The sequence below is a fragment of the Atractosteus spatula genome, chromosome 12 (genome assembly GCF_055471065.1).
Source record: "Atractosteus spatula isolate fAtrSpa1 chromosome 12, fAtrSpa1.hap1, whole genome shotgun sequence".
NCBI lineage: Eukaryota > Metazoa > Chordata > Actinopteri > Semionotiformes > Lepisosteidae > Atractosteus > Atractosteus spatula.
Window position 1 is genome coordinate 4440849 of NC_142717.1, and position 19110 is coordinate 4459958.

The 19110-nt window shown below is 41.4% G+C and overlaps 1 protein-coding gene across 8 annotated transcripts in view; it reads left to right on the plus strand.

Annotated features, from left to right (window-relative positions):
- Nucleotides 1-19110, plus strand: part of atxn1a (ataxin 1a) — a 157094-nt gene that overhangs the window by 119290 nt on the left and 18694 nt on the right. Inside the window, exon 1 of one of the 8 annotated variants that reach the window (XR_016093820.1) lies at nt 11926-12025. The exons of 5 other annotated variants lie outside the window; for them this stretch is intronic. The gene's annotated coding sequence lies outside the window, so the exon portion shown is untranslated. Of the gene's footprint in view, nt 1-11925; nt 12026-12288; nt 12670-17147; nt 17236-19110 lie in introns of those variants that run through there. 2 more of the 8 variants (XR_016093822.1, XR_016093821.1) reach the window with 2 other exon arrangements.

Consider the following 19110-nt stretch of genomic DNA (forward strand, 5'->3'; position numbering starts at 1 on the left):
TCAAGGGTCTTTCACATCTTTACATAAACCTTTCAAATGAAACAATTCAAGCAATTTTCTGCTTCCTTGAAAATACAATAATGTTTTCAGCAGTGGCTTCAGTACAGTCAGGCTGTTTGGGACAAACACTCAAATCATATCTGCCCTTGTAACGTGGCATACAGTAGTTTTGTAGACAGCCAACAATTTATTTTTTCTTATCTCTGCATTGAGGGTACTAGTACTATAGTGGGGATATGGATGAATCCATTGGCACTGGGAATATTTTGCAGACGTTGTACAGTACGTTCATCGTTTTGGTTTTCTGACTCCTGACTGGAAGGGGCCCTTTCCGAATGTTCTGCATTCAATCCAGATATTACGCTCTGAGAACCCACCAGCACAAACTAAAATATTGTCCGGGTTCTCCTGGAGCTGGTCTGAAATATGTTCAGGTCACTGTCGACTTTGCTTTGAGATTTGGGGCAGGAAAGTGCAGTGAAAATGGAAAATGTGCCTTTGTGTTCATGTTAAGTGCAAAGGTTGTGATAGTATCTTATTGGCTGGGCCATTGTAATGGTACCAGGACCCAAAAGTGAATGATTTGTTTTGTTTTTGTTTCTGTGAGTAAAATAAAATACATCTTGATTTGTGATGCTTGGGTTAAAGTAGATGCTTTTCTGGCCAGGTTCCTGTATTTGTCTTTCCGGTTTGTTCCACGTTGACTGAAACTTGCCTTGTGTGAATGTTGCAGACTACACCACAGCAGGCGACTCAAGAAGGGCTTCTGGCCTATTCTGCCTCTTTTGCCTCCTCACTGTGTGACTTGCATGTTTCATTACACTGGAAGGGAAGAAAAGCTCCCAACGGCCATTCAGGACTTTTCAGGCAATACAGTATCGCAGACAATTCAATGGATACAGTGCACTTACACCACAGGGTCCTTCATCCTTGCAGAGAATCCTTCCAGGCTCTTGGGTTGGTGAATGTGCAGGTTGGGTGGCTGTTCCTGGTCATTTGTTTACTGTTGACGTTCCCCTCAGTTCTCTTCTCTCTGGCTCTCAGTTCCACGGTCATGATTTCCAGCACAGAGCCTGTGACACTGGGATTGGGAACCGCATATTTCGAAGACAATGTTAAGTGGGCCAGCACACAGGCTGCAAGGGTTTAATTTGCAATAGTTTTCTGTGAATAATTAAATGGGGGGAAAAAAGAAAGGCGTAGGAGGCTGTCTAGGTTTCAGCTCAGGCTTGCATGCGGTTCCTATGTGAGTAGTGACAGTTGGGCCTGACAGGGGGTAGTGTCCTGTTAGTCAAACACACAGTTAACCCTAGGAAAGAAGCTATTTTCCTGGGAAGAGATGCATCTGCCACAGCTTCCCGATAATTGAAAGCAGGCTGTATTTACATGTGGTTTACACATATTTGTCAAGCAGTGTCAAGTGGGTTCGTGTCTGTTTTTCAACAAAAAACAATTAAGGACATACAGGAAGGAATTGGACTGATAGTGTGTAGACTAATGGATAAGTAGGTGCTGTTGATAGGTAGAAGCCTTATGGGTTAATCTTCAATTTTTTAAATTTGTTCCCCTCTGTACACAAATCAGGCTGCAATATCTGCAGGTGCTGACTTTAACTTTGCAGTCCTTATGAGATGGGAAATGCTTGTTAGGCATTTTTGGCACGACAGGAATTACAAGTAAAATGTATTTAGAATCAGAATTAAATAGGTTTTAGCCTAACTTTATTTTATAAGGGAATTCAAAATGGGACTTGATCTTTTTGCCTAGGAAACATAGGATAACTGAATTTTGCATGAATATTTTGCTGTCGGGGAATCCCCTCCGTTCTCACTGAAGAATTTAGCTTTTAGATATTCAGCAGGAGGTGGTGTCAGAGGTTTCCACACTCTTTGGCGCTCTGGCCTAGAGTGGAAAAGTTCATGCCCTGCAACATGGAATCAGACAAGCGGACTCAGGTACACTTTGGCCTGCACTTGTTTAAGATTGAGTGTGCCTGGCACAGAGGCATGGGAGGGGTAGTACTCTCTGTGTGTGTGTGTGTGTAAGGCCCAACTCTCACGGATTACAAAGTACCAGAAGGGATTTGATTCTGCGTGCCCGCCCATCACTCTCACTCGCTAATCCTCCCCAGCGCGCTCTCACAACAGCAGCTGCTGCTGTTACCACTGTCTTACATAACAAGCCCTTCTGGAGGTTACAAAGCCGATCTCCGTTTTACACTGGGCTACGGTGCCAAAGCTTTCAAATGCGTGCAGGACAGAAAGTATACGCAGAGGCCTGCGTAGAAATGTCACCGTGACCACATGAAGAAGTCCTCTCCTTCCTTGTAGAAGTTTTGTCCATTTTCCAGCACTGAAGTCCCTGAGGTTTCCCCAGCCCGTAAGCTGGAGTCGGCAATCCAGAGTAATCATGAGATGAGCGTTTTCACAGGCTATTTGCTAAAGCTCCTTGCTTGTAGCATCCTTTCAGATGTGGACTTGCTAATGAGGGGTATCCTCACTGTGTGCAGTTTGTACTACCGTCTCAGCCGCAGGTCTGCTGGTCGCTGTTTCCCACTTCAAGTGTTTGTATCACTGTTTTTACAAGGCGCAGGGAAGAGGTAATCTTGTCATGTCTCTTTGTCATACAGATGCTTGACAGTCTGTCATACGCAGCCTCGTGAGGATCATTTTTCCTGTTTCATGAGCAGCCAAAATGAAGAAATGTGTTCATCTTTCACATGTCATCGCCATTTTTTTTTGGCATGGTAGAACAAATTAAATGTGCAGAGAGTAAATGTGCTGTCATAATTAGGTTCTACATAGGTATGTCAAATAGAATATATATACAGTAATAGCTGTCTGCTGAATGTGTCCAGACTTGTCTGGGCATGTTCTCTCGTGTTTGTATTTGGCAATGTGGAGCTAAAAGGAATTGTCCACAGGATCCAAGTGTCAGAAGGAAAACAAGACAAAGTTGAAGCACAGCACTGTTTTTTTTCTGTGTAACGTTCTTTGAAACAGCTGTCAATTTGTCAATCGCAAAAGCCAAACTGATGCCTGCCACCTCCCTGTGTGTAGGACTGGAACAAAAAGTCAAGTCAGTAAAATGTACATTCTGTGTTTAGGCTGTGTAGGTGTGTACAATATAAACTTTGCAGGAAAATAGGCATTTTGTAAACTGTTTCTGGTCTTTTTATTTCAGATTTGGTAATTGATTAAAATTCTTCTTGTTCTGTGCCCGTAACAGTGAGAAGATGGGGTGTCCTTGATTGTATTTGCACTGCAAAATGTACACATTGGCCTCATAACGACATTCAGTGCTCCTCTGTTGTCACCTGGAACTGGACTTCATAAGGCAAGAGTTGCAAGTTTCAGTGGACTCAGAGCTCTGGACACTAGTCTCCTTCAGGATACTGTATGTTTACAGTACTCATTCCCATCCCCCAGGACTGCTCGTCACTCCTCCGGGTGAACTTATTGGATGTGGCAGGTCAAAAGGGAGATGAAAACTGTATTAGAATGGAGGTCAGGATGCTACACAGGTAGGGGTGCATTATTTCCGAAGATACACATCTTATCGACTGCTCTGTTAAAGGTTGGCTTAATGACTGGTTAGAAAATCTGTGATGATTCATTCCTGCACAGACAGTCACAAGGTGGAAGAGAGTCTTCTGAGGCGATCCTGCAGCCAAGAATTACTGTGCTCTGCATTGTCTGTACGTGGCAATTTTCTCTTTGGAGTGCCCCGACTATATTGTTATTTCACGGAGGCAGTTCTGAGGCAGCGTGTTTTCCATTACATTCTTCCGGAGGTGTTTTTATTGTAAAATAAGTTGCTCAAAGTGACAGCTGTGCTTTATCCTCCTGAGCAAGTCATTTGCAGGAGCCCTTGGGCCTTCCCATTGTCAGAGATAATAAGCCATAAGCCATACAACTGAAGATAAAGAGCCAGCAGCTGCATATCTATCTGTCTGTGTAAATGGTGAGGTCTGAGCTTGAGCTCCAGAGCTAAGCACCGGACTGGACCTACACTAGGTGTACTGCTGGAGGTGTCAGAGTTCCCCCTACACACGAAAGGAGTGTGTTTTTCATTGTTTGTGCTACACCCCAGAGCATATTTTCTCCACGTGGGTAGAGGAAAGATCGCATACTTTCAGCCTCTGCAGGCGCACTGCTGGGGCTGTGGTGGCGGTTCAAAATAAGAGGCAAAAACAACAGGGATAACGGCAATGATGACAACAAAAATAATGGTTATGTCAGACGGGAGCCATGACAGCACCAAGCCAATTTCAGTGCAAAGGAGTAATGCATGGCATTAATAGTGAGAAGAATAAGCCTGCAGTGTTCAGAGGTGAACTAATGATGATTTGCTTTAAGTGCTGCGGTGCGGGACGAACCGGGGCTCGCGTTTGTTCGTAGGCATTATGTGAGTAGGTGGATTTGCGCGGTTCCCTGGAAATGAATGTGTTCTGTTGTTGCCGGCGCTCTCTGCTTTATTGTCAGGTATATTGTCACGTCCCTCACAGGGGAACGTGTTTCTTTTGTTTGTGTTTTCGTGTATTACTCGGTGGCTTGCTGGGAATATGACTTCAGTGGTTATTCAAGAGAGTTTGATCATCTTTGACCGTGGTGAAAACGAGTTGTGAGGGCTTTGCTTTAAAGTACAGATGGACAGAGGACCACCTGATTCTCCTCTGCCTTGTGAGTGCACATGGTTTTTTTTTTTGCAATCTCCCTATTAAAGATCCATTGGTCTCATGACTGTATTGCTTTTAATGTAATTGATGACTTGTACATGCTAGTCTTTCAACGTTTTCCGTGTAAAGCAATGTGGATGCTTAGACAGCTGTATAAAACTATCCCTAAACAGAAACGAGCAGTTGGCTGAGCCTCTCCAGGGACAGATGGGCCTGAGTTGGGAAGGCTGGTGATTTTCCTGGAAGACACTAGGTCCTACAGCCTAACAAACAGTGGGTATGGTTGAGGTGCATCAGAGTGGTGTTAATAGTCCTCATTCTTCCTCGGGCTGAACTGAACTGATCGACAACTACAGTTCCCAGGTGGGTGGATCAAAAATGAAGACATACTTGACAACTCCATTGTCAGTCGGAAAACTGCTTATTCCTTGAACTCGTTGAGGCAACCTGGAATCTGTAGTGGAACGATGGATTACAAATAAATTCACAGTGTGGGTCTGCACACGGGACAGGACACCAGGCATTGTAAGGAACACACACCCCAGGACATACTGTTGGGACAGTTTAGAGACACCCATGATGGATTCTGGAGTCCAGGTTGGGCTTTTCATTTCAATAATTAGTAAAGATGCACGATTCGTCTAAAGAAGTAGTCATTTTTAAAATGGGCAAAAAGTTGTTAGATTTTGTCTTGTGATGTAGACAAAAGAAAAGGCTTTTTTGACAAGAAATTGTACTTTTCTGTCAACCACTGTAGTTCTTTGTCATTTCATACAGTATAATGATCTTAGGAATTGAACGAAGGAATGTTTTTGATATCTGAGATGAACCGATGTACGCTGAGCTATAAACGTAATCTGATGTAATTATCTCTATATCTGTTGATCTGGTTTCCTTGGCCACTCTTTATTCCTGCAGCCATCAGAAATGAAGGATTTAAAGAAAAACAATTCCAGACTAATAGATGTGAACACGCAAAGCTACTCTTCTGTGTTTGGTAATTGAGAATCTTTATGAGACATCACATCTGCAGCTTCCTTAGTGCACTGAGCTCTGTTACACAACCTAAAAGCTTGGAGAAGGCAGGGTAGTTCTCTTTCACCTTCAGCTTTGCAGAAATAAATGCTTGGTGATTTCCTTTTTCGGGCTACAAATGTGATTTGAATACAATTTCAACACATTAAACTTTTATGTTGACATTGCTGAAGCCAACAGAAGCAAGTTCATTTGATAATATTATTAACAATAAATATATGATAATGTCATTAAAATTAAATATACTGTACATAAATTTATGGCTTGCAGTGAATTGTCTAGTGGCAGTGTGAGTACTGACCTCAACCTGCAAAATAGAGCACGATTATTTTATATAGCCAGTTAATAACTTACTTGTCTACTTAGCTGTCTTTAAGGCAACTGAAGTTAAAGTATCAACCAAATTATCCTGTTAAAGATACTATGTTCTTGTGTACTTTTTCACATTTAGCACCCAATTTAGGATAATGTATTCACTCTATTCTGATCTGCTTCAAACATTTCTTATAGCATTATCTATACATTCAGTACGTATCTCTATGTATCTTTTGTTGGGATTTGAACATGGGATGGATGAAAATTAAAGCTCGATAACAAATGAATATATACAATTTTGTATGATTTCTCCACTTTCGTAATTGTATGTAGAAAATAATACATAATTATGTTTTATTAGCTTTTTTTAGTTTGTAGCATTTTAGGTCTTCTGCAACATCACTTTCCAAGCTCAGCACAGAGCCACTTGAGCTCGAGTTCCAAAAAGCATACAACTGCAATGTCTTTACTGTCTTTTGTCATTCAGTCACTTGGTAATGAGCTCCACACTGTGACCTAATCTGTCAGGCAGGTTCTAATAGAATCTCCAGCCAGACAAGGATAAATAAAAATATCCTATCCGAATTTCTGACCTCTGCTTCCGAGACAGTGTGTTGTGTAGAGGACGTTTTGTTTTACCACATCAAAAGGCATTGCACTTCCTTTGATGGACAGTGTTTATTTATTAACAAAATCTGTAGGACCACATGGTGGTTTATGACATTGGTACATTTCCAGAAACGTTCGTTAATTACCCCCTGCTTTTCAGGATTGCGGGTGATTGCTTGCTCTAAAAAATATAATTGAGAATATTTTGTTTTCTAACAATGAACAGTGTTTTTTCAGAACATTTTAAATGTTTATTGAAAATATTATTCATGCATTCCATTAACGTGAGCAGTTTTTTATGTTTCAGTTCTAAAATGCTGGTTTCAGCAGTAATGATCATAAAGTTTACTCTTTATCCATTTTTTTTCTCGGTGTCTTGTTGCGTAATTCATTTTTCAGAATCTGTTCTTCCCCTTCTGATAAAGCCCAGACTGGAAGATGCAACAACAAATGTAGTCGGTTAAAGAATAAAAGACATGTGAACTCTGCTCAGCAAGTACAACCACAGTTGGAAGTTGTTGGCCAAGACAGAGGTCCGTAAGAAAATGGAACTGGTCTGTTATCTTTATGGTGGCAGTATTCATTATATTTTCTTCCCAGTTCCGGTACGACAGCAAGCCTTCTGACCAGTTTGCTTTTGTATTCCTTTCTGTGCAGTGAGAATCCAAATATATTTCACTTCCTGTCACCAGAAGAGAGCGAGCATCTGTTACAGATCAGAACTTCCAAAGGTTAAACAGCCAGTCACACTGATTGCGTGTTAAAAAAATTATATTACTCAGGGGAGGTTCAAAGCCTTTGTTAAAAAAAATACACTGGAAAATTTTATTGTAAATGCTGCTCTTACTGTACTTGTCTTTGATCTGTCTTTAAGCTGTTTTTACCATTTTGCTTATGTTACACGTATTGCTTAACTAGTGGGTATTGAAGAATTTATTGCTGGCTATAGTTCACCTAAGGAGCCGAGTTAGCAAATCTCCCTACTTAAAGGCAGATTCCTCCTAAAGAGAGTCTACAAACCTGGGATGTAAGCTCTATACTTTTGTCACGGAGCAAAACTGTAGGTCTGACTTTCAGAGGCTACTGTACTTACCCGTCATGTTATCCTCGTGCAGAAAAGGAGTGAGCTATCTTGTAATATGTGTAAAAGTCAATACACATGAATTGAAACAAAAATGATATGAAACTGGTGAGATACAGTACCAACTTCGTCACGTGCTGCTGTTAAGCTCTGGCTCCATATCCTTGGTGTAGGTCATTTGCGAAATATAATCAAAGCTCACATTAGTCCTTGTGAAGCACATCAGGGATCACATTACACCAAAATCTGAAACAAGTGTGACTTGCTGTACCTAGAGGCAGTCTCATTTTCAGCCCTTGTTAAAATGAAGGTTACTGGTGATATGAATAAATGAAAAAAACCTAGTGTTGAAGTAAATGGGTTTTAAATGAAGAAACCGCTCAACAACAGGTGACAGTGTTTTTAAGGCAAGCAATGGCTGTGTTGATTATTTTGAATAGTGTAGGAACGAACCAAGAGAAAAACAGGAAATGTTTCACTTTGTAGAATGTGTTGTTTATCGCAATACAAGAACTATAGTCGCCATTCCCAGACACTGGCTGCTCTCAGATTTACATTTATTATGGCAGACTGGAAAAAACATTAGCACTAATTTCCACTAGCAATTTCACTCAGAAAATATGAAACCTAGTTGGGGAAACTAGGTCAGGCAAACAAACATTTAGGCTGATAGTATGAACCTGTAGTTTTTGGATAAGCAGCCTACAGTGACCTCTAGGGGTTGTTTCAGAAACTTGCCTAGGAATGTAATTTGTGCCACTACAATGAGAAGCTCAAACTCAATTCATTAAGTGTTTTCTGCTGTTAGGTTAACTGGTCTAATTATATGATATTGGACAAGTATAACAGTTGTGTACAGGTCTCAAAGTGTTTGTGCTGTACTTTGAATTGCGTCTGTCAACTCAATCATCAGCTGTAAAAGACATCAAAAATGTAAATCGTCCAAATGAGCAAGTAATGTGATCGACGTGCTGTTTGAGAATTTGACCTGGAATGAAGACCAGATGTATTGGCAGCCCTCAGAGCAGGGAGACTGGCAGCCTTGTTCTGGTGACGTCTGGCAGGTGGCTGTAGAATCCGGAGAAGGCGGAAGTGCTGAGTTCAGCCGTGTCCAGTGGGCTTCAGTCTCGGCGGAGGGATATTTACACACAGGGGAGAGTGGTGCAGTTGTGAGTTTTTCTCACTGTTCGCCTGACCTAGCCCCTGGCAGTGCTGTGCTTTGTAATCAGAGGCTGTGGGTTCCAGCTATGGGTTCGCAGTGTAGACTGTGGATTAATCTGTCCAGTGACAGTGCATTTGTACAGCCTTGCGCTGGGACATTAGTGAACCTAATGAATAGTTCCACACATGATATTATGCGTTTCCCTTTATTTGCATCTACCTTTATTGCAGTTTTCTGGATAATTATTTACCATTGCTGCTAGTGACAAAGGCCGATTAACAGGTATAGTGTTTCCATTGGCTACTGTGATTGACCATGACTTCACAGTGTAGAAAGTTCCAAAGCTGCAAAAGCCATGTTTTCCTCACGTTTCGTTATTTGTCTTCCAGTGGAAATTCTAGAAACGTACTGAAAGTGCCCCGTGTGTTCTTTAAAAGTAAAACTCAAATGTTTCTGGGGCAGTGTGGTATGAGTTCTAGTTTAGACTGTATTAGATTAGACTGTATTGCTCATTTATGGCTCACTGCCTGAGATTAATAAATACCTGGGATAACATCAACAGTACTGTTCATCCCCGTTTATAACAGGTTGTTTACCTGTTCTCTGACTTTTTTGTAGCTGGAATCACAATTATTTAGTGGAAAGAAAATAAAATCAAATGGGATATTACAGTATCTTGTACGAACTTATTCAAAGGGTAATGTTACTATAGAATGTCTAGCCTCAAAATTATTACCGTGTTGAAAAATGAGAATGAGACTCAACATAAACACAGGACCCACAGTTTGCACATTACAACAGATTATGGAAACTGTATTAGAATTTGGATAACCCGCAAATCGACTTTAGAAAGTTCTAGAAAGCTGTGGTCAGTTAAGCTCCTCCCCCTTCCCCACTCATACCCGTCCTCCTCTCTCCACACAGACGCACGGTACATTAGAAGGTACCCACTGCGACTTCAGTTGAAATACAGTGCTGTACTGTCCAAAGGTGACCTTCAAAAACTGTCACACCTTCTCTGCCAGTAAGTATACACAAACATAGAGTACGTAACTCCAAGCTCATTTTCCCCAATTCTCATTATGTCTCAAACAGCAGTTGTTTAACTTGTCATTTTTGACTAAGGTTTACTCGTGAACTGTTTTTTTTTTAAAGTTACCTGGTATTCCAGTATGACAGATACATGAAACAGGCTTTTTTTTTTTTTTTACACCTGTTGTTATCTGTCAGTGAAGTCTCCACTACATTAACAACTTACACCTGACCAAGAACTTGCCAGGCCAGCAAGTTCTTATTTCAATACTACAATAGGAATTGATAGTGATGGAAATATTACGCTGTCAGCAGCTTTCCTTCTGAATTGAATTTTATGCCCCAAGCTAGGTTACCAAATTTTCTTCAACAACAACTCTTAACATGTTTTTTTTAGGTATGCCTGACGCAATAGTGTGTGATGGCCAGTGAGATTTCCCAGGTGTTTATTAGTGCCCTTTTTGGAATTTAACCTTGTTGTGCAGAGCCATAAAAAATCTATGCGATCAGTTCATTATTCAGGAGGGTAGGTCACCATTAACCAGACCCTTTTAATTGTGACCATTTGTTCATGTAGGCATTCAATACGTTTCCCTGCCACTAATTACCTGCTGGGTGGACCAACCACAACTGCTTTTTGCTGTTAAAGTGGAAATTGACAGATGTGAGTGATGGTTTGGCAGTGACACAGGCAGTGATCTAACCCAATATTCTCATGATCTCACTTTAGGGAGTTTTAGTGTATTGCCTTTCCAGGACGGCTCAGGAGAAAGACGCGGTGTGGCAGGGAGTTCTGGTATAGATATTACAAGCTGGAACGAACATACTGTACCTGCAAAAAGGTCTGCCCACACTTTGCTGGAGACAAAATGCCTCCTCTCCCTCTGCTATAAAGTTGTTGAAATGATCTGTCCGGTAGGGGCAGCCATCCCAGTCTAGGCCAGCTGCAGTGCTGCTACGGGCTGTGCCTTCTCTCGTTGAGAAAAGATGAGCTGAAACGATGTGCAAGGCCGCTTGATTAATAATTGATCGTTGCTGAGTCTGAGTTACTTAGAAGCATTTCTCAAAACATGTTTTAAATGACAGTTTCTTGCACAATTTGCAAAGCAGATACTCTGAGGCTGTGAACCACTTAGACACGTGCAGGCCTTTTTTCTCAGGCCTGTCAGTGTGCTCTGTTACAACATGCAATACTCCATAAAAAGCTAACAACGCCGGTGGCTTGACACATGAGCTTGGGCAAGAGAGGAGTTATGTAAGAGTTGTAGATTTGGCTTTTAAGTTTTTGGACTAAAGGATCTAAAGGCTGAAGAAGAACTAGGCCCCTTTGCAGGGTAGCCTGGTTGGCCTAGCAAGGGCTTTTTTTTTTTATCAGCGTGCAAATCGCCTGCTGCTGGGTGATAATTCTCCGGTGCGGGAGGTTATTTTAGGACAGGCGCTTTTACCACACCGCAAGGGAAGGACTGAGCAAGCAATGTGCAACCCCAGCACGGGGGCCAGAGAGAAGCCGGGGGAATTCTCTTCTGTCCCCATGGTGAGAAAACAAACTCAGCTCGGCGTTTAAAAAAAAAAAAAGGGCATAAAGTCTCCCTGGAGGATTTTATCCTGTCTGCGTGTGAGTGTGTGCATCTCTCTCTCGCTCTCTCGCGCTCTCTCTCCCTTCCTGTCCTCATGAGCGTAGTCTGGGCACGCTGCCAACTGGAGTGTGTGTTTTTTGAATGAATACCTGATGAAGTTAATGAAGCGAAAGCAGGGAGGAGCGATGACAGTGGAGTACTGTGGGGAGCTCTGGCAGCCTAGTGCCCTTGCATAACACACTCTGGAGTGCTGCACGCAGGGCTTCATGTGAGCAGGGGGATCAGCGCGGCTTCCTTTCTGGGCTGGACACTTGCAGTGTGTGTGTGTGTAGGGGGGGGGGGAAATGGGGCCTGAACAAAAAAGGGGGCCGGGGTGCCTTCCTGTTTTTATTTGTCAGAAGGAGTAAGGTTCAAAAGGAGGGAAGAAGACCCTTCTCCAGCCTGCGGGCTCCTTCTCTCAGGGACACGGACAGAGAAGAGATACCGAGAGGGTTGGCTTTTAAAATGCCAAGCAAGGAAGGATTTAGGAAAGACTGGTAAGCAATTCTAGCACCCCACCACAACCCTCACCCCTCACAGCGGCGAGGGGGTTGGGTTTGCTGTCGGTCGTGCTGTTGCTGTGGGGGTTTTTTTTTTTGCTTTAAAAGGTGTTTTCCAATCCTTCACCCAGCCTCCTCCTCCTCCCTCCCTCTCCGCCTCGGTCTCTCCTGAGTGTTACAACGTCTCTTGTCTTTTTATTACCTGGGAGCTCCTCCTGGTTAAAGAATATGCAAGTCATGCGAGCTTGTGATGCTACCGTGCCTCTACAAAGCACTCTCCCTCTCCTGCGTGTGGTTTAGAAACAGGGGTGCAGAGGGCTTGAGTCATTGTGAAGACAAGGGCGCCGATGTTTGTGCTGCCTGTCTGGTTCAGATCCATGGTCCGCCTCTTAAAGGAGAATACTCTGACAGTGTAGGGTGGGCAGGCAGGCAGGCAGGAAGGAGGTCTCTTGGACCGATAGCAAGCCAGCCACAGATTCTAGGCTCTTTCCAGTTCAAATGAGTTCTAGGGTATCTCATTGTAGAATTAGGGAGCAGAGCGAGTTACAGGTATGGAGGTTGCTGTCGCTGGTCCTAGGATTTCTGCAGGCGGATTTGTTTCAGTCTCCTCTAACATCGTAATCTCCACATTCAGAGCGACAGTAAGTATCTGGTTTCTTAGCTTCTGGGAGCCCAGCCTGTCACGTACTGTAAACGAAGTGTCTCGTTGTCTTATAGATGGTGCTCATAAAAGAAAGAAATTAAAAGTAATGGAGGAAGCATTTCAAAATGGACTTCTTTTAACTTTTAATTTTCCTACTGCGGTTTAAAAATGATCTCATCCACATTTAAAAAATAAAATTGTTTGCTGCTAGAAGTACAGTGCTGTAGTTCTAGTGTTGAAGCACTTCTGATGAGCAGCCTTTTTTTTCCTAATTATTTTTTTAAAGCATAGATGGGTGTTTCACACACACTGTAAAAAGTTTTGAATGTGGCAGATAATACTTTTTGTAACGTATTGCCTTTTTACTCATACCAGGTGTTCATAGTAATTCTAACAAATAATAACACTGATTTATATTGGCAGTGGCTTTATCTGAGTGGTGGTGGCTGGAGTTCGCAAGTACCCATGTCTTTTGCGCCACATGAAGCTTTTACAGGCAAATCTTACCCTATCATTGTATATTTTATGCATTTAAACGTGTACAACTCTCCCCCTCTGAAACATCATTAAAACCTAGAGGTTTATCATTTCATTATACAGAGTCCAAAGTGCCTCATCGTTTGATTTAATTTTGCTTTCATTTTTATTGATGTGGCAAATCACTTATAACTAGTTCTACAAAATCTATATTTTCCTCTCAGACGTATCAGAAGGCTTCAGCTGTGGCGTTGCCTTTTCTGTAGCTCACCGTGGGTTATAAAAATAAGACATTTTCTTTTTGTGGTACAGCTAATTGAGGCGAGCGGTATGTTCTGGGTCACTAAGTCTTAAAATGATTCTAAAAGCAATGAGTACCTTGGGGATTTTTCTAATCTAATAACTAAACTTCCAGTGTGGGAACCTGATTTACAGTTCCAAATTAATTACACAGGGTAGTAAATTGAAAGGCTGTCACTATGCACGCAACCTCTGTTTTCAAAACTGCCGCACGTAGTTAGGAGTAGAATTGTGCTCTGATTACAAGTTACTAAGTTAATGGGCACAGAGTGGTTGAAATAATGAAAAATGGGGATCTCCATCACTACCGCTGTTTTAACCTCTGAGCTTTTCAAGTTTTTGGAAAAAGACATGCCGAAAGTAGATGGCAGAAGACTTGCAGTTTATTAGGAAAGTTTGTGGCAGTTCACAGATGACACACTGGAAAACGATAGGCCTTTCACATTTTTCTGCAAAGCATTCATTTTCACCTCTAAAGAGTGTGTGAAACACCAAAAACTAAGAAACTGGAACACACACATATATTAGCACGTCTCATTTTCCATGGGCAGATCCAGACACTGCTAACGGCCCGGTACTAGGTAGGTAAATCACAAAACACTATCGTGGAAAGTGGAAAAATAACATTAAATATGACGTGTTTTCAACTCCTAGCCTTGTTGGTTCATGGGTTTTTAATATGCTAGGAGAATATTTTCCTGGAAAATAATCATATTGTGAGGGTATGCTTTTTTTACTGTGTGTCCGGAATTAAGCTGCTTACTGGCTTAATTGACACACTGTCAGAAAAGCTTACAGCAGCAGGCTTTTATTCCTTATCATGTGTGTTTTCAGCTGGGGTGTGTTACACATTAGCAAAGGTATAGATATTGTTTATAAATAATCTTTTAATGAGGAAAAGTAGTGCATTGTTCTGTAACACTACTTTTTGACAAGTCCTTTAATGGCTCTGACAACATGATATCGTTCTGTTTGTTTTCCTTTTTGAAAGCAGCATAACTATTAAAGGCATGAAGAAGAAAAGATCTTTGATGTGAAGTAATAGCCAGAGAAGACTATAAAAAGAAAATAACTGAGTTATTGAAATTATAGAGGCTCTTGGGAAACACATCAGTACATGTTTTACTTGGAGGTCTCCAAGAATGTGCTACATCTATCTATAAATGCTCAAAACATAACATACATATTTTAGAATAAATTATCATTAAATTCTATGGAGTTATCATAAAAAAGGAATAATACAGACTTTTAGAAAATTGCCACCCACTTGAAGTGGTAGTTCGTCAGACACATTAATACATTATCAGTGTATTAAAAAGTAGTGCCTAAAATAAAATGTGATCCTTGCCTGTCTGCAGGTTTTCAAGGAATGTGTCCCTGCAGATGATCCACAGCTTCAGGTTGGTCGTTCAGCCACTTTTCGGTACAGAAGTCTCCTTGAACATCCAGAGAGGTGGACCAGAGAATGTTTCTTTCCGTAGCTATAGTCTAAAACAAAGCATTTTCGCTGCAATATGATTAGCACAGCAGTAAGGAGCAGCAGCCAGCAGCAGCCTCTCTGTGGGGGTTAAAGACACCAGATACGACCACAGAGTATCCTGTGTAATGCTCTCCTCAGAGCTCCTGACTCAGGAAGCAGTATGAACTTATCTCAGAAGCAAAGGATCCATAACACACCTGAAATTGTCACACGGAGGCAGTCCCTCAGAGAGAGACAGTTCAGATAAAATGGTACAGTATGACGTATTGCTGTTAATTTGATCGTCACATAGCTGCGTATTTTTAAATAATGTAATAGCAAGAATCATCTTCATTTTAATGGGTTTTGAGTTGTCATGGCCACAGTGATATCTTTCGATAGCACCACAAATCAGAACTCCAGTGTTACCAAAGGAAAACATTACTACCTCAGTTGCGCCCAGCAATTTTTCTTTTCTTGCTATTATGAAATAGTACTCAATTTTTAACCGTAAGATAATTTGACAACTTTGTTTCTTCCTTTCTTTTAAGCAGTGTACCGCTCACTATATTAAGCTTTCTGCTCCTTAGGAAAATGTTCTCTTACTATTGAAGGTCACTGTGAAATCTTGGAGATACACTGTAAACTGAGCAAGAAAAAGACCAAACAATGGAAAAGAGGGAAAAATGTTTGTTTTCTTTTGATGGTGGCACAGTAGTGTGGCAGTGAGTGCTACTGCCTCATAGCTCTTGAGTCCTGGGTTTGATTCTGGCCTGGGAAACTTTCTCTGTGGAGTTTGCATGTTCTACCTGTCTCTACAGGGGTGTTCTCCAGAGGCTCTAGTCTCCTCTCTTCTATCAAAGGCTGCTATCTGGGTCGATTGGTGTCACTGAATTGTCTCCACTTTGCTTGTGTCCGCAGTGAAGTCCGGGATGTAGTCTTGTGTTATGCCCTTCCCTTCCAGGATGGGCTCAGAGTTGTCATAATCTTATCACGAATATGTGGCTTTATGATAATAGGTGGATGGATACCTTTTGATGTTTAGCTGGGCCTGATTTGTGAGTACCAAAAGGTTGAATGAAATATGCAATGAAGCAAAAAAGGTACAAAGGGGACTTTAATACTTGAGAAAACATTTCTAACTTTTGGAGCAAAGCTTCAGCCTAAATTGTCATGTACCTGCATGGAGCTTTGGAAAACAGGCTGGACAACATGTGCTGTCACAGGCTGCAGGCAAAACAGTGTCTCGCATTGAAAGACATCGCTACAGCTTTGTATAGAACAGAAAAGACAGCCATCCAGTGAGAGTCAGCACACCAGTCCTTGGGTTTCATTTTCTCGGCTTAATCCACCAGAATAAACGATAAATATATAGTCCCGGCTGTGCGAGATTAGGCCTGGCTTTCACCCTGTACAACTCTATCTCAATCCATGGAAGTGCGTAGGGGTCACAAGGGGAAGAACAGACATTCCCTTACAAATGAGAAGTGAGTCTGTTCTTTTTCCAGTCAGTGAATGCATAAAAGAAAAAAATCAGAAAGAGAGGGCGATATCTTACTGTTCTTTTCTTTAGTGATCATGTGATACTGCCTACAAGGTGATTGAATACTATATTATGTTTGTTTTTCATAGGGAATGTACGGCATTTCTGTTCCCAGTGTACAGTATGTGTTTGCCATTCCGAAGATACCGAATTATTTAAAGCCCAGGCACTTGACCAAAGAAGAAAAAATGGAAAGAATCTATATTGTTTGTGCATTCTGTTGTGTCTGGAATCTGTCGCTACAGGATCTGCAGAGCCATAGTAACTGTAGTTGGAACCTGAAATGTTTACACGTGGCTTTGTTAAATACACATGCTCATTCATTTTTCAACCTGGTGTTTACATTCCTGCTTTCCTGCCCGTACTCTCTGTATATGCTTGGTATTCTTGAATCCTCAGTGGCGATGTGGCTTGGCAGGTTGTTCTCTTGGTTGACAGAGCAGGAGTCGTGAGATTGATCCCGGCCTAGCTTGCCTGTTTTCCCATTGACTGCATGACTTTTCTCTTAGTTTTCCTGCTTTTCCTCCCACGGCCTAAAGACGTAGCCCGGTGTTAATTGTCTCTAACGTGTGTACGGTATGTGAGCGAATGTGTGTGTGTGTGCCCTGCAGATCGTGTCCAGGCCCTGACTAGCCCTGCCTTTCAGCTTCCACCTTCCTTGGAGAGATTAGATTTCTTTCTTCCCTAAAAACAAGCCTCCACTAGTGTAATTGTTCAGTAAAGAAATACAGTATCTTGATTTTAACTGCCTGGAACTCTGCAGAATGTGTAAGAGCTGGACGTTGGTAGGTGTGCACTCCTAGGGTTCATAAATATTCTTTCCCTGCTGGCGTTTGGCTATGAAGTCACCCCAGACATGTCCTTTTTCCTCACACCATGTTTAATTATTTTTAAGGAAACACAGGAGGCTGTTGCATACTCACAGGGTATTAAAAAAGGGAAGGCATTTGAATGAATTTTAGAGCCTGGCTTTGAGGGGGGAGAAAAAAAAACATTCTCTCTGCTTTTCTTTCCAAAAGGCATTCATAGTAAACAAATTTCAAGACTGCACTGAACTGAGCTGCGACTTCCTGCATCCCTGTAGCAATGTTAGGCTCCAGCACTCAGCGGGCCTCTTTCGGCTGAAACAGCTGTGGATAATTGATGTTTGGATGTTGATGATGTTAAACCTGAATGATTTTTTTACTCTTCTGATCCCAAAATTCTCCTCACTGTTTCCTCTGTGTATTCTTTGTTGACATTGTTTTGCTGGTAGAGGAAGAGTGCATGCTGGGAATTTGAATTTCTTAGGGCATATTTCTTCAGGGATCTACAGTATGTGTCATTCTCTGGCAACTGATGAGATTTCTTTTGGTTCCTTGGATATCAGCACACTTGTCATACTTTATATCAGGTAATTCAGACTAGAATTTAGTGTGTTATGCACGATAAGGTGTACTGTACATGACCCTGCTTAAAACTTGCTCTTATTGCTGAACTCGCATACTCTACCTCTCATTGGCAGAATGTAAGAATGTTAGATTAATGGCCTGAGTCATTTTGAATATTCAGAAAGAAAATTTTCAGACATACTGTGGTGCATACTTGTAGGAAGTGTAATGTTTGTGAGAATGTGAATTGTATAATGACTGGCTGCCAATCTAAAGCAAAAAGGCAGATACTGTACTGTAGATCTGCAGGCCCTATGGAGATGTCATCATTGTGACATTGTTGTAGTCAACTGTAGAAGCTGGAAGCTAAGGTGTTGGATATTCAGGTTTGACCTCATCATTGTTTTATTTCTTTAAAATGGGTGTCCACAGAGTGATTGGAAATCTGAGGGTGTTTCTTTTGCTATTATTTTTGCTATTATTGCTGGTTTTGCATTCTCCAGAGTACAAGGTAAAGGCAGGTCTGTGTGTTACTTGTGTTAGCAGGGATAAAAGTCAGATCATCCCGGTTCTGCTTTATTTTTTGAGAAAGCATGCTTCACAAACTCTCTCAAGCCTTCTCACTACTGATGTGACTGGAATGTTTGAAGGCAAACATTTATTTTAAAACCCATTCTTCTACAAACTTGTTTTGTCATTGTTTTTGTTCTGCCATTAATAGCAGATTTTGTCTGTAACTCGTGAACATTATCTACAGTGAAGATTGTTTCACGTGGTGTCTGAATTTACCCCTTCTCACCATTCTGCAGTTTTTGCAGAAGCAGATCTTTTTTCTGTCATTTTTTCACAGAGGATAGCACGTAGTTTATTTTTATACTTACGAGCACTCTAGCAAAACAAATCTGACACTTCTAACTTTGCTGTGAAGGTCTATCTAACTTTGTAGTGTCCCGTGATTCTTGTGTCATCTTTGAAAACTAGAAAGGCCCTATTACTGTAAATGCACAGGCCAACACATACAAGCTTTCAGTTTTGCAAAACCTAGTACACTGGGTGTGTGTAAATAATTATAAAATAGTATATTATTATATATGTAAAATGCACATCTTTTCTAGTTTATCGGTAATTACTATATGTATATTAAATGTTTCAGAGAATCATATACGGTACATATGGCTATACCAGTTAATAATAATAATTGTAATAATTAATAATTGCTTATATTGTATAGCGCTTTTCTGGACACTCCACTCAAAGCGCTTTACAGATAATGGGGATCCCCTCCAACAC